The sequence below is a fragment of the Dicentrarchus labrax genome, unplaced genomic scaffold (assembly GCF_905237075.1).
Source record: "Dicentrarchus labrax unplaced genomic scaffold, dlabrax2021, whole genome shotgun sequence".
NCBI classification, from domain to species: Eukaryota; Metazoa; Chordata; class Actinopteri; family Moronidae; genus Dicentrarchus; species Dicentrarchus labrax.
In genome coordinates, this window is record NW_026136713.1 from 26,099,799 (window position 1) to 26,113,212 (window position 13,414).

The 13,414-nt window shown below is 36.3% G+C and overlaps 1 long non-coding RNA gene across 1 annotated transcript; it reads left to right on the forward strand.

Moving 5' to 3' along the window:
- Positions 1-143: 143 nt before the first annotated feature.
- Positions 144-10,776, forward strand: LOC127374712 (uncharacterized). Its single transcript, XR_007887226.1, has 3 exons — positions 144-226; positions 5,464-5,668; positions 10,505-10,776. It is a non-coding gene; the product is annotated as an uncharacterized LOC127374712 (long non-coding RNA).
- Positions 10,777-13,414: the final 2,638 nt, after the last annotated feature.

The following is a 13,414-nucleotide window of genomic DNA, read 5'->3' on the forward strand; positions in this document are numbered from 1 at the left end:
TTATCTGCTGTCTGTTAAAAATGTTCACAGTTTTGTCTTTTGCATATTTACATTCTTCTGTCAGTGTGACTAACAGATTTGTTTCCTTGGAGTAGTTCTGCCATTATTGTGTCATACGAGGATGTGATTGCAAAAGCTGCCAGATTTTTACCAGTTGCTGGGTTTCTTGAGGCTGAGTCGTCCACAAACAGTTCCAGATCGGCATTTTCTCAAGTTTTGTTCAGAGGTAGGCTACAGGTCTCTGTCGTCCCCCATGGTCCTGCATCAGTACTGAGGTCATGTAACCTGCCGTTCGTCAACAGTCTGTGTGAATGGTTTAAAGACTGGTGTGAAGGCTCTGCTTCCTTTTAGAGGATATTGAGTTTGGCCTGTATGAGGATGTTTTGGTGTTATTACAACAGGCTTTAATCAAACCTACATCATACTTATTTTGCATGATTGCACCTGACTTAGTTCAGGAATTTTAGAGACGTCTTTCACTGATAAAAGACAGTAGAAATTAAGGCGGAAATTAAGTTGGGCTGTGCATGTTGCATGGTCGTTTAAAGAACTCTGAGTCGCTTCAAAATCTGGAGGTTTTGTTATCTCATTTGACTGTTGAAAAGCGTGCAGAGTCGGCTGAACTGATTAAAAGCTACCCGTCCTTATTTGGAGATACTCCTTCAAGAACAAATCTGATAGAAAATGAAATTGACGTCGGTGACGCTAAACCAATTCGTCAAAGGTTCTATAGAGTCTCTGAGGAGAAGAGAAAAATAATTGACAGTGAAGTTGAGTACATGCTTGATAATCATATTGCTGTGCCTTCTTCCTCTAGTTGGGCTTCGCCATGTTTGCTTGTTGAAAAATCTGATAAGTCCCCGCGATGCTGTACATATTTCTGAAAGGTAAATGCGGTAACCAAACCTGATTCCTATCCATTGCCTCGGGTCGAGGACTGCATTGACCAAGTTGGTGCAGCCACATATGTGAGTAAATTCGATCTACTGAAAGGGTCCTGGCAGGTGCCATTGACCCCAAGAGCTCAAGAAATAGCTGCATTCATAACACCATCTGGTTTGTTCTCTTATACAGTCATGGGTTTTGGCTTGTGTAACGCACCAGCTACATTTCAACGCCTCATGAATAAGGTTATTCGAGGACTTGTTGGTTGTGCTGTATATTTGGATGATGTGGTGATATACAGTAATACTTGGGAGGATCATCTAAGTTGCATTCAGGCTTTGTTTGAACGACTGGCAGATGGAAATTTAACTGTAAACTTAGCAAAATGTGAGTTTGCAAAAGCTACTATGACATATCTTGGTAAGGTCATGGGTCAGGGTCATGTGCGGTCTGTTTCTGCCAAAGTTTCCTGCACCCACTACTAAGAAGGAACTAATGAGGTTTCTGGGTTTGGTGGGTTATTACCGTTCTTTTTGCTGCAACTTCTCAACTGTCGTGGCTCCTTTGACTGACTTGTTGAAAACGAAAGCAAAATTGATTTGGTCTACCTCATGTCAGAAAGCTTTCTGTGATGTTAAAGCTTTGTTGTGTTCTGCTTCAGTTCTGTTAGCTCCCTGCTTGGATCAGCCTTTCAAGCTTCATGTGGATGCAAGCCATGTTGGAGCAGGTGCTGTACTCCTTCAAGCAGACAAGCACGGTATTGAACGTCCTGTTAGCTTCTTTTCTAAGAAGTTCAACTCCTACCAGCTGAACTATTCTGTGATAGAAAAGGAAGCATTGGCTTTGATTTTGGCTTTGCAGCACTTCCATGTCTATCTCGACTACGGGATGCCAGTTGTTGTACTTACTGACCATAATCCACTAACTTTTTTGAACTCTCTGCAGAACCCAAATCAGAGGTTCATACGGTGGGATTTGTTCTTGCAGCCTTACAACTTGGATATTCGCCATATTAAGGGAAAAGATAATATTATGGCCGATGGTTTGTCTCGTGCACCTTATAAGTTTTCATAACTTAACATGTCTTTTACATTGTCCTCTGCAGCTCTGTTTCCTTTCCTCTTAAATTGCTCCTAGGCGCCAAGGTTGCTGAGGTTGGAGATGAGTCTGGAGAGGGGAGGAGTATCAATTTGTGTAGAAGGTGTGTTCTGTAATAACTTTACATTAAGTGAAGCACATTTGATCTAACATATACTGAAGTTGTCCAGTTTGCTTACGAAATGAATGCACGTTGTTAGGTTCAGGGTAGGAACCCTGTCTTATGGGGGGGAGTGTGACGGCCCTAGGGATGGCCTTATTCTGTTCCTCTTGCTTGGTTGTTTACTCTTTGATTCAGGAAGTAAGGGGTGGAGCTGAGATTACTCTCTGATGCAGCTCACCTGAGCAGGCTGGGCTCAGGAGGCTATCAATCACACCTGCAAGGCTTTCTCACTCTCTTCCCTTGGCCTGCTAACTGAACTGTTGGTTTTTGTTTGTGTTCTGGGTTTTACATTCATACATATACACCTCACCCTTCACTCACAGACATTGCAGACATACTGAGTTACTGATAGACATATTAAACTGTATTGATTATTTTGGTATTTACTTAATTAAATTGTGTTAACACTTCACAGACTGTGTGGTCTCCGTCTTTGTCACACTCTTTTGAGCCAGGTTGTGACAATACAAACATATACTTATGTACTCAGATACTTTCCAATCTGCTTTCAACACTTTTCCTTTTTTCATCTGCTGAAAGTGGAGAGTTTCTCTGTGCTCACTGAACATCTGATTTGGTTTAAGCCAGTGTTCCTCCCACTAGGGGTCGCCAAAGTTTCATGGCTGAGGACTTCTTAAATTAAAGAGGTGAAAGAAAATGTAAAAATACACACACAGATATCTCAGCACTGTGTTCATTTCTGTGAAGAAAAAGTAAAAACAAGTGTATATTACTCAGTCAGAGATAAAGGGGTCCCTTAAGGAAAAAGGTTGGGAACTTCTGATTTAATAGGTTATTTGTTCGAGACGCTGAGCTGATCAAGTTGTGTTTTATGTTCAGGTGTGACGGTTGATGGCTGACAGCACGCTGAAATGGACTTTAGTCATAATTAAATGAAAACTGGTCTATTGTTTTAGCTGTTTGGCTACGGTGATATGTTTTATTTATTTCAAAGTGGTCTACTTTTTATTTTGTTAATTTTCCACAAATATGAGGAGGATACAAATAAACCTGCACGTTTCTGTGTTTAATTTATTTCAATGTGGACTACACTGTAAAAAATGTTGATTTTGTAGATTTTATGGTGAAAACTGTTAAACCATGACAGTAAAAAAATATAAATGCTAAATAGGTTAAAGTTTCTGTAACAGTAAAACACTGTGATATCTCATGGCAAAATCTTTATTTATATGACATTTTAAAGGAATTCATACGGAATAAAGTCGTTTTTTATATTAAAGACTGTAAACTGCACAGAATATCACCATCAGAGCATCATACGGTACTTTTTACGATAGTTTCTTTTAATGGTAAAAACTTGTGTATATGAAATATGGATTAAAACTTAAAATCAACATACTAATATCCTTATACTGTAATGGTAGGGGGAAAAAAGCAAGTTCTGGCAACAACAGCTGACAGTGAAAACAACAATTATTTTAATCCTTTTCCACAAATATGAGGAGGACTCAAATACACCTGTACAGTTCTGTGTTTAATTCAAGTAGACCTACACATGTTAGTGTATGTTTGGTGTTTTCCTTTGTTATAACAGGTAAAAACAGCAATAAAATGTCAACAATTTTCTTTATTATCATTCTGTAATTTCATAAATGCAACAAACTAAAGTTTAACAGTATAACTATATATCGTGATTTCAAATATATTTTGTGGCTCCAGATGAATTTTAATTGGAGGAAGAGGGTGGCGGACCCCTGTATGAGCAGAACACAAGTTAAAGTACAAATACTTTTTTACTTAAATACTCAAGTACTGATACTTGAAAAACTAACTTTTAATTTTTCTGACAACTTCCTACATTTGTACACAAATATCTGAACTTTCTACTGCTTACACTTTCAAAACAGGCTCTCAGCTTTAGTTTAAATGCATTTGAGGGGAGTTATGGATTATTATTAGAGAGTACTATTTACTTTTACTTGAGTAAAGAAGTTAAATCACTATCAGAATAAGAACAACTGTAAACAAAAGGATACGTACTTTATTAAACCCTGTGTGTTTTTATTGGCCTTCTCTCTTTGTGTATTTTATTGCTCTTTATATCACTGCTATATCTGTAAAGTCACTAATGCTTTTGTTTTTAACAATAATAAGGGATATTGAGCAACCAGTCGTGGTTGGTGTGACAGAGAATATGTAATGCTGTTGGATGCACATACATTTTTTCATTAGCTCAAAGATAAATGTGACATAAATCATCTGTTCTCTTCCTGAGGATTATGTTTCTGTGGATGGTTCTGGTTTACAGTTGTTGCACAGTTGGCTCATTGTGACAAACTCCACACACAAAATCTCGCTTCTGTGTCAGAATGAAACCTAAAACACACTCAGAACATCTGCTCACATTTCAGTCAACACACAAATAGAAGACAATTATACAACTTTGCAGGTTTTTACCAAACTTATGGGAACAGAAATAATGACAGTAAATAAAACTAGTGTTGTAATGCGTTGTAAGGGACGGGTGGATGCTTTATGGATCTTCTGTTAGAACACAGTCGGTATCCTCCCTGGTTGGACCACCAGTGATCCTCCTCAATGTCTCAGATGTGTATGACTCTTTCCGACACCAAGCAGAAAGAATTCCTCAATCAGACTGAGGAACTGAGAGTAAGGTGGACTGTGGAGTCACAGTATTGTGGTTGGTGGACCAGTCCCAGACCAGAGACTGCAGTAGCATTATCCCAGATCACAACAGTCCTGGACTGCTCTGGTCTGGCCTTTGTCCTTGTCCTCCTCCTCTCTCTTCCTCTCACTCTCACTACCTCCATGTTTGTAAAGTTGTCACAGAGGTGACCTGACCTCAGGTTGTTTGTAGTGTTAAGGCTCAGACTGAGTGGTGTTCAACATGTGTAATGTTTACTTGTTTACTTGTGTTTCCCAGTGATAGCACAGATTTCATTCTTGAACAAAGAGTCTAAATGTCAGAAACAGTGTGCAGTGTTTTACAAAAGGATGGTTCAATTCAATTCAATTCAATTTTATTTGTATAGCACCAATTCATAACAGAAGTTATCTCAGGACACTTTTCAAATAGAGCAGGTCTAGACCGAACTTGGAGAGTCAGAGCCGGTCCTGATCCCCCTGGGGCCCTAAGCTCAAACCTGACCCTCCAATAAGCTAAGCTTCATGGCAGCTTTTATAAAAAACTTTGATGCATGTTAAAAAAATGTTGGCATTTTTTTTCAAAGACATTGGGTTAGATGGTGAAATTGTAAAAAGTTTACTCAGGTGTCACTTAGATGTTGTTAGTTTCACCCATTAATTCAAAGTGTCCTCTGACTTACTTCTTTCAGACTTGATCTCAGTTTTCTGCTCTCTGGTTGGAGGATCAGAAGGACACAGAGACCTCCATCATGGCTATCGCTGACCAGCTGCTGGAGCTGATGTTCTCCTGGATTGAGCAGAGGGAATTTTAAAAAAATTAAATATTTGTTTGATAAAGGAGCCAAACATCTGATCAAACAAATGTCCAAAACTGGATTTAAAGGAGGAGACATGGTAAGATCCAGTAACTACATATGTGTTGTTTGATAATTACACAGAAAATATTTCTCAATAATTGGTTTATTGTTTTTATGATTTTGATAAAGGGACACGTGTTTTGAGGCTGACAGTCTGATAATATTGAAAATGAATCATGTATTGATCCATATTCATCATCAGGTTGTAGGAGGAGCTCTTCTTCCTGAGGCGATTGACAACTGGAAAGACCTGATCAAGGATAATCATGTGACTGAAGCCAGCCAGATGTGAAAAAAAATGACTCAGTCATGTTTTTGTGGGCCGCCTCAGTCAGAATATAGGAGACAAATCACACAGGTTCAAAAGTGTGTAGTTTGTGATGTCACATGCTCTGCCTGTTGCCACCCACCTCTCTTTACTTCCTGTTGACTATCGGAGCTCCGCCATTGTTACTATAAAAGGCAAGCTAGCGGAGAACAAGCGAGTCTAATGTCTGATGTCTAATGTCTGATGTCTAATGTCTGATGTCTAATGTCTGATGTCTGATGTCTGGGCAAAGGCCTCAGCAGACAAACTGTTCAGTCATTGGCTGCACAGCCCAACACTAATTTACATATGTACATTTATGTAAGTTTATGTAAATTATTTTTTACGGCAATGTCCGACTAGAGTCAGAAAAACCAGAATGTGTGTGAACCTTCGTGTCGGACTGTTTTCACAACCTCGGTCAGAACAACAGTGGACTGACTGAAAGACTGTTCCTGAAAGAGGGATTGTACCAACTGTCTGTGGAGAGACGGCAGAGGAAGTCACTGGAAGGATTTTTAACAATTTATACTTTGTTTTTCATTGTTTGTGTAATGCTAGCACATGTTAACTGTTGTTAGCTGCAGGAGCCTCAGTGATGCTAACGTAGTTATTGTTTGTTATTGTTTATTATTGTTTGTTAAAGGCTTGTTATTGTTTGTTATTGTTTGTTAAAGGTTTGTTATTGTTTGTTAAATGTTTGTTGTTGTTGGTTATTGTTTGTTAAATGGTTGTTAAATGTTTGTTATTGTTTGTTATTGTTTGTTAAATGTTTGTTATTATTTGTTATTGTTTGTTATTGTTTGTTGAATGTTTGTTAAATGTTTGTTATTGTTTGTTATTGTTTGTTAAATGTTTGTTATTGTTTGTTAAATGTTTGTGATTGTTTGTTATTGTTTGTTAAATGTTTGTTATTGTTTGTTATTGTTTGTTAAATGTTTGTTATTGTTTGTTATTGTTTGTTAAATGTTTGTGATTGTTTGTTATTGTTTGTTAAATGTTTGTGATTGTTTGTTATTGTTTGTTAAATGTTTGTGATTGTTTGTTATTGTTTGTTAAATGTTAAAAGATGAAGATGAAACTTATAAGGTGAAGTTAATGTATTAACCAGCTGGTGCAGATGTGTCCATATTCTCCCCTGCTGATATTTTTATAGAGATTCACATGAAGTTTAAGCCGTGGGGGGGGGGCTCTGTAACTCTGTAACTCTGTTACTGTTGTGGGTTTTGTGTGGGGGGTAATTGGCTTTATGTTGGTGTGTATTGAGTTAAAGTGCTCAGTCAGTAATATGTTTGTGTCGCTGTTAGAAAGAACAGAAAACCTCCGAGTGAACAAACTGTAGCTGCTCATCAGCTGTTAGCTCGTTGAGCTGCATAGAACCGGTAAGATAACGTCAGATAGCTTTAATTGTCTTTAAACTGGTAACTTATTATCTGCTGGGTAGCTCAGTATCTGTTCACCGTGTGGATCAATACAGCTGTGATCAGGAGACCCCGTACTGTGTGTAATTCAGCTTTGATTAGCACACAGCAGCTCTGTGATGTCACTGTGTTACTATGGTTACTGAGTCTGTCGGACTTTATGATGTAATATGAGGGGCAGCACGATAGATAACCCTCTTTAGAAACTACCAAAATACCGGGAGAGAGTGAGTTATGCTGATTCTTTTCTGTTTGTGTAACTTGCTAACATGCTAACCAGCTGCGGCTAGCTGCGTTGTTTTCTGTGTGTTACTGTGTGTGTGTGTGTGTGTGTGTGTGTGTGTGTGTCTGTGTGTGTGTGTGTGTGTGTGTGTGTGTGTGTTACTGTGTGTGTGTGTGTGTGTGTGTGTGTGTGTGTGTGTTACTGTGTGTGTGTGTGTGTGTGTGTGTGTGTGTGTGTGTGTGTGTGTGTGTGTGTGTGTGTGTGTGTGTGTGTGTGTGTGTGTTACTGTGTGTGTGTGTGTGTGTGTGTGTGTGTGTGTGTGTGTGTGTTACTGTGTGTGTGTGTGTGTGTGTGTGTGTGTGTTACTGTGTGTGTGTGTGTGTGTGTGTTACTGTGTGTGTGTGTGTGTGTGTGTGTGTGTTACTGTGTGTGTGTGTGTGTGTGTGTTACTGTGTGTGTGTGTGTGTGTGTGTGTGTGTGTGTGTGTGTGTGTGTTACTGTGTGTGTGTGTGTGTTACTGTGTGTGTGTGTGTGTGTGTGTCTGTGTGTGTGTGTGTTACTGTGTGTGTGTGTGTGTGTGTGTGTGTGTGTGTGTGTGTGTGTGTGTGTGTGTGTGTGTGTGTGTGTGTGTGTTTGTGTGTGTGTGTTACTGTGTGTGTGTGTGTGTGTGTGTGTGTCTGTGTGTGTGTGTGTGTGTGTGTGTGTGTGTGTGTGTGTGTGTTACTGTGTGTGTGTGTGTGTGTGTGTGTGTTACTGTGTGTGTGTGTGTGTGTGTGTGTGTGTGTGTGTGTGTGTTACTGTGTGTGTGTGTGTGTGTAAATGAACTTGATCAACGTGCACCAGAGTTAACAATAGAGCTCCAGTGAGAGAGAAACAGTCAAACTGCAGGGATTCATTAGTTTAGTAATATTGTGTAACTTTGATTAGCACCCAGCAGCTGGGGTTGCTCACTAGGCTTTATGTGGAATCAAACCGTGACGAATAAAAGTTTTCTGATCTGTTTATTTAGCGTTACTGAAGTACTGCTATTACTGAGGATATAAGTGTAGGTCCAGTGTAACATCCTATACTCATATAATCTCCTATTGTATTAGAAACACTGAGGCTCACTGCTGAATGTCTGTTATTGCACCGGGAACTTGTTCCAACATCAGTTACAGTCAGTAAATGTCCTGTGTGTGTATCTGCTGCCATTAGATAGACATTGTGTTGGTAACCTCAGACTGTTTCAACAACACATCACTACAGTTAGCTGCAACAAGGAACCACCAGAGACACTGCTTTATTATTTTATTTTATAACTGAGGACTACTGTGAGCCACAATGAGCTGTTGTACTGTATTATATTATACTGTATATTATATTGTACTGTATTATATTATACTGTATTATATTATACTGTATATTATATTATACTGTATTATATTACACTGTATATTATATTATACTGTATATTATATTATACTGTATTATATTACACTGTATATTATATTATACTGTATATTATATTATACTGTATTATATTACACTGTATATTATATTATACTGTATTACACTGTATTATATTATACTGTATATTATATTATACTGTATTATATTACACTGTATTATATTATACTGTATATTATATTACACTGTATTATATTATACTGTATATTATATTATACTGTATATTATATTATACTGTATTATATTACACTGTATATTATATTATACTGTATTACACTGTATTATATTACACTGTATATTATATTATACTGTATTATATTACACTGTATATTATATTATACTGTATTATACTGCACTATTATATTACACTGTATTATATTATACTGTATATTATATTATACTGTATTATATTACACTGTATATTATATTATACTGTATTACACTGTATTATATACCTGTATATTATATTATACTGTATTATATTATACTGTATATTATATTATACTGTATTACATTATTATATACACTGTATTATATTATACTGTATTATATTATACTGTATTATATTAAATATTATACTGTATTATATTATACTATATATTATATTATACTGTATTATATTATACTGTATTATATTATACTGTATATTATATTATACTGTATTATATTATACTGTATTATATTATACTGTATATTATATTATACTGTATTATATTACACTGTATTATATTATACTGTATATTATATTATACTGTATTATATTATACTATATATTATATTATACTGTATTATATTACACTGTATTATATTACACTGTATTATATTATACTGTATTATATTATACTGTATAATATTATACTGTATTATATTATACTGTATTATATTATACTGTATATTATATTATACTGTATTATATTATATATTATATTATATTATACTGTATATTATATTACACTGTATTATATTACACTGTATATTATATTATACTGTATTATATTATATATTATATTATATTATACTGTATTATATTATACTATATATTATATTATACTGTATTATATTACACTGTATTATATTATACTGTATTATATGACACTGTATTATATTATACTGTACTATATTATACTGTATTATATTATACTGTATATTATATTATACTGTATTATATTATACTGTATTATATTATACTGTATATTATATTATACTGTATTATACTGTATTATATTATACTGTATTATACTGTATTATATTATACTGTATTATATTACACTGTATATTATATTATACTGTATTATATTATACTGTATTATATTACACTGTATATTATATTATACTGTATTATACTGTATTATATTATACTGTATTATATTACACTGTATATTATATTACACTGTATATTATTATACTGTATTATATTACACTGTATATTATACGCTGCCTTACAAGTAACACTGAATCTTCCATGTTTTACAGGTGACCTGATGAAGCTCAGGTGTTCCTGGACCCATCAGAGGACAGAGACAGCTGCAGCATCAGGACAGTCTGGGTATCCAAAGGAAGACTGATGAAGATGAACACTGACTGCAGAGCTCCATTACCAGCTCACACTTCAATATACTAGAAACCATAAACCTTGATGGAGGACATGATCTGCACAGTTTACATAAAAGTTCTAGCTTTGTTACTTACAACATGTGTAACTGGAATATGAATGAAATATAAATAAAGTTTTTTACTTTTAAGAAGAGTTTTGGTCATTTTTAAATTCAGTAATAAGTGTGGTTTTATATAGATAACATGTTATTTCACAAAGGTTTTATGAAGATTTTCTTGACGTACAAGAGTTGAAAACCTGGTTCGTGTAACATCTATCAATATGAACATGTTAAACCTGTATTAATGACTGTAAGCAACACAATACATTACTGTCTCACATTCAAACTTTATTACGTTGGAAGATAAATGACATCATAATATTAGTGCTGTCAAACGATTAAAATATTTAACCGCGATTAATCGCACATTTTTATCTATTCTAAATGTCACTTGATTTCTTTTTGTCCCATTATTTTTTCTCATTTTAATGCTCTTATCAACATGGAAAAGTGGATCGGCTTACTTTGTGCAAATGTTGTTTTTATTTAAAACCCATTTAGCTATGGCTGCAGTAAGTTTGTTCTTAGTTGTGGTATCCATGTGCTTCTGTCTGAAGTCATCCATTGTCGCCTGGCTTTGACGAGGGGGCGGAGAATTCCCATCAGCTGTGTGTTTGGCCATCAAGTGGTATTTCAGACTGGACGAGCTGCGATGATAGCTCAGTTCACAACCACAGAACACACAGATCACTTTGGTCTTGTCAATGGAACCATTTGGCAACTTTTTAAAAGTAAACTTTCCATTCAGAATATTATTGGCATCCATTTCGGCGTCTCGCACTCGCCATCCACTCAAAACGTAACGTCTACTACTCTTAAACAGGTGTGTGCGGTGTGCCTGTTGTTCTGTTTCTGGTCTAGCTAGATCCGGTGTGGTGTTGTAGTTTTTCTAACGTTACTAGTTGTTGCAACAGCATGTGGAAAAAAACTACAAAGTGTGCTAGGACAAAAAGAACGTTAATCTCACGATAAAGAAATTGACGCCGTTAAAATGGGTTTGCGTTAACGCCGTTAATAACACGTTTAACTGACAGCACAAGTATATAGATAATATAAATGATAGAATATTCAGTATACAGTATTTTTAATGGGGTTCAAACAAAATTGCAGGTTTTACAAATATCTGAAGGTTAACTTTGGTAATAATACTTTCAAGTTAAAATATCAGACTATGAAATATGGATACAGTACAGTTAACAGTTGGTTACTGAGCAGTTTTTAAACCACATAAACAAGTTACTTTATTAGATGAGTGATTCCTTCAGTTATATTATGTTGTACAGGATAAAGTATTGCAGGCATATAATATGTTTAACTTCACTGGGCTCTGTAGACTGTAGGTCACTGCTCACTGCTGTACCTGTAAAGACAAGCATAGAACACAGTGTTGGTTCTCTTAGTTAAGGTCTAAACACTAACATTATGTGATAGATAGAGGTTAATATAAATATAGCAGTATTTACCTGAGGAAAACGTCACAGAAAGCTGTAATCCTGATTGTTGTTGATGTTCATTTCTCTGTGATTTCAGGTCAGACTCCCGCTCTAACATGTCCGCTGGTGTAGTTTTTGCTTTAGAAGCAGTTATTGAATTAATATTGACGGTAGAAATGCAGATAAACTCAGTAACAGTGAGGAGGTACCTGCCGCCAACACTGAGGTGGAAGGGGAGGGGCCGGAGGGCCAGCCGCGTGAACTGTGTCATAAGGCCGACCAATCAGAGCAGACTGGGCTTTTCGGGAGGGGGGCCTTAAAGAGACAGGAGCTAAAACCGAGCGATTCAGACAGAGGCTGAAAAGAGGTGCTCAGCTATCGGCAGTATGAGAAAAATAATGTGTTTGTTGAACATTAAAACATCTAAACCTATTGTAGGAGAGCCACAGAATACAATTATGAACCTGAAAAAGGGCATAATATGTCTCCTTTAAGAGTAGAAGGTTCCTCTTTGATAAAGCTGATAGTAAAATAGACTAATATAGACGTTCACTGTGGAGGAGAATGGGGGGAGAGCACTGTTTTTAGGTACGGTTACTTTGAAGTAAGGGGCGTACGTTTGTTAGTTGCCATTTTCGCCACAAATTAAGCAACTTTGCATTCATAAATCCCCAGACGATTGGTGGACGGAGATATCTCTGGTTTCTTGTATCTATAGTCTATAGCTGGCAGATCTTTGGGAAGTCTGCTGGTCGGAAAACAAAATCCCTGCTGCTGTTGAACCAGGGATAAAACATTTCAGGACTGAGGCAAATAAATCCAGATAAATTCTAATAATAAAACAGATGAGACAGGTTGGCAGTAAAACGCTGTATAGAATGAATAAAACACTTATGTTAGAAATATTTTTTGTGTTTCAAAAGGTGTGTTTATCGGCTAAATACCGGCAGAAGTAGGTCGGTCTGGAAGCTGTTGAACTTTACAGGAATGGACCAGGATCGATTTCCTGACTATTTGTGATGTCACAAATTCTGCTCTTCGACCCCGCCCCTTAAATATCAGATGTTCAATGAGCTCAGAGAAACGATCCACTTTCAGCAGAAGAATGTGAAACAGACATTCATTCAAACATTACGCTGTAGGGAGAAGAAACACTGAGTCCTTTAACTGAGATTGTATTTATTGACTAAGTGCTTGCAGGATTCAACTGTGTGTGTTTCTCAGATAAACTCTGGCAGCAGCAGCAGCAGCCGTTGCATCATGCGGAGGTCAGTTTGGAGGCTGTTGAACTTTAC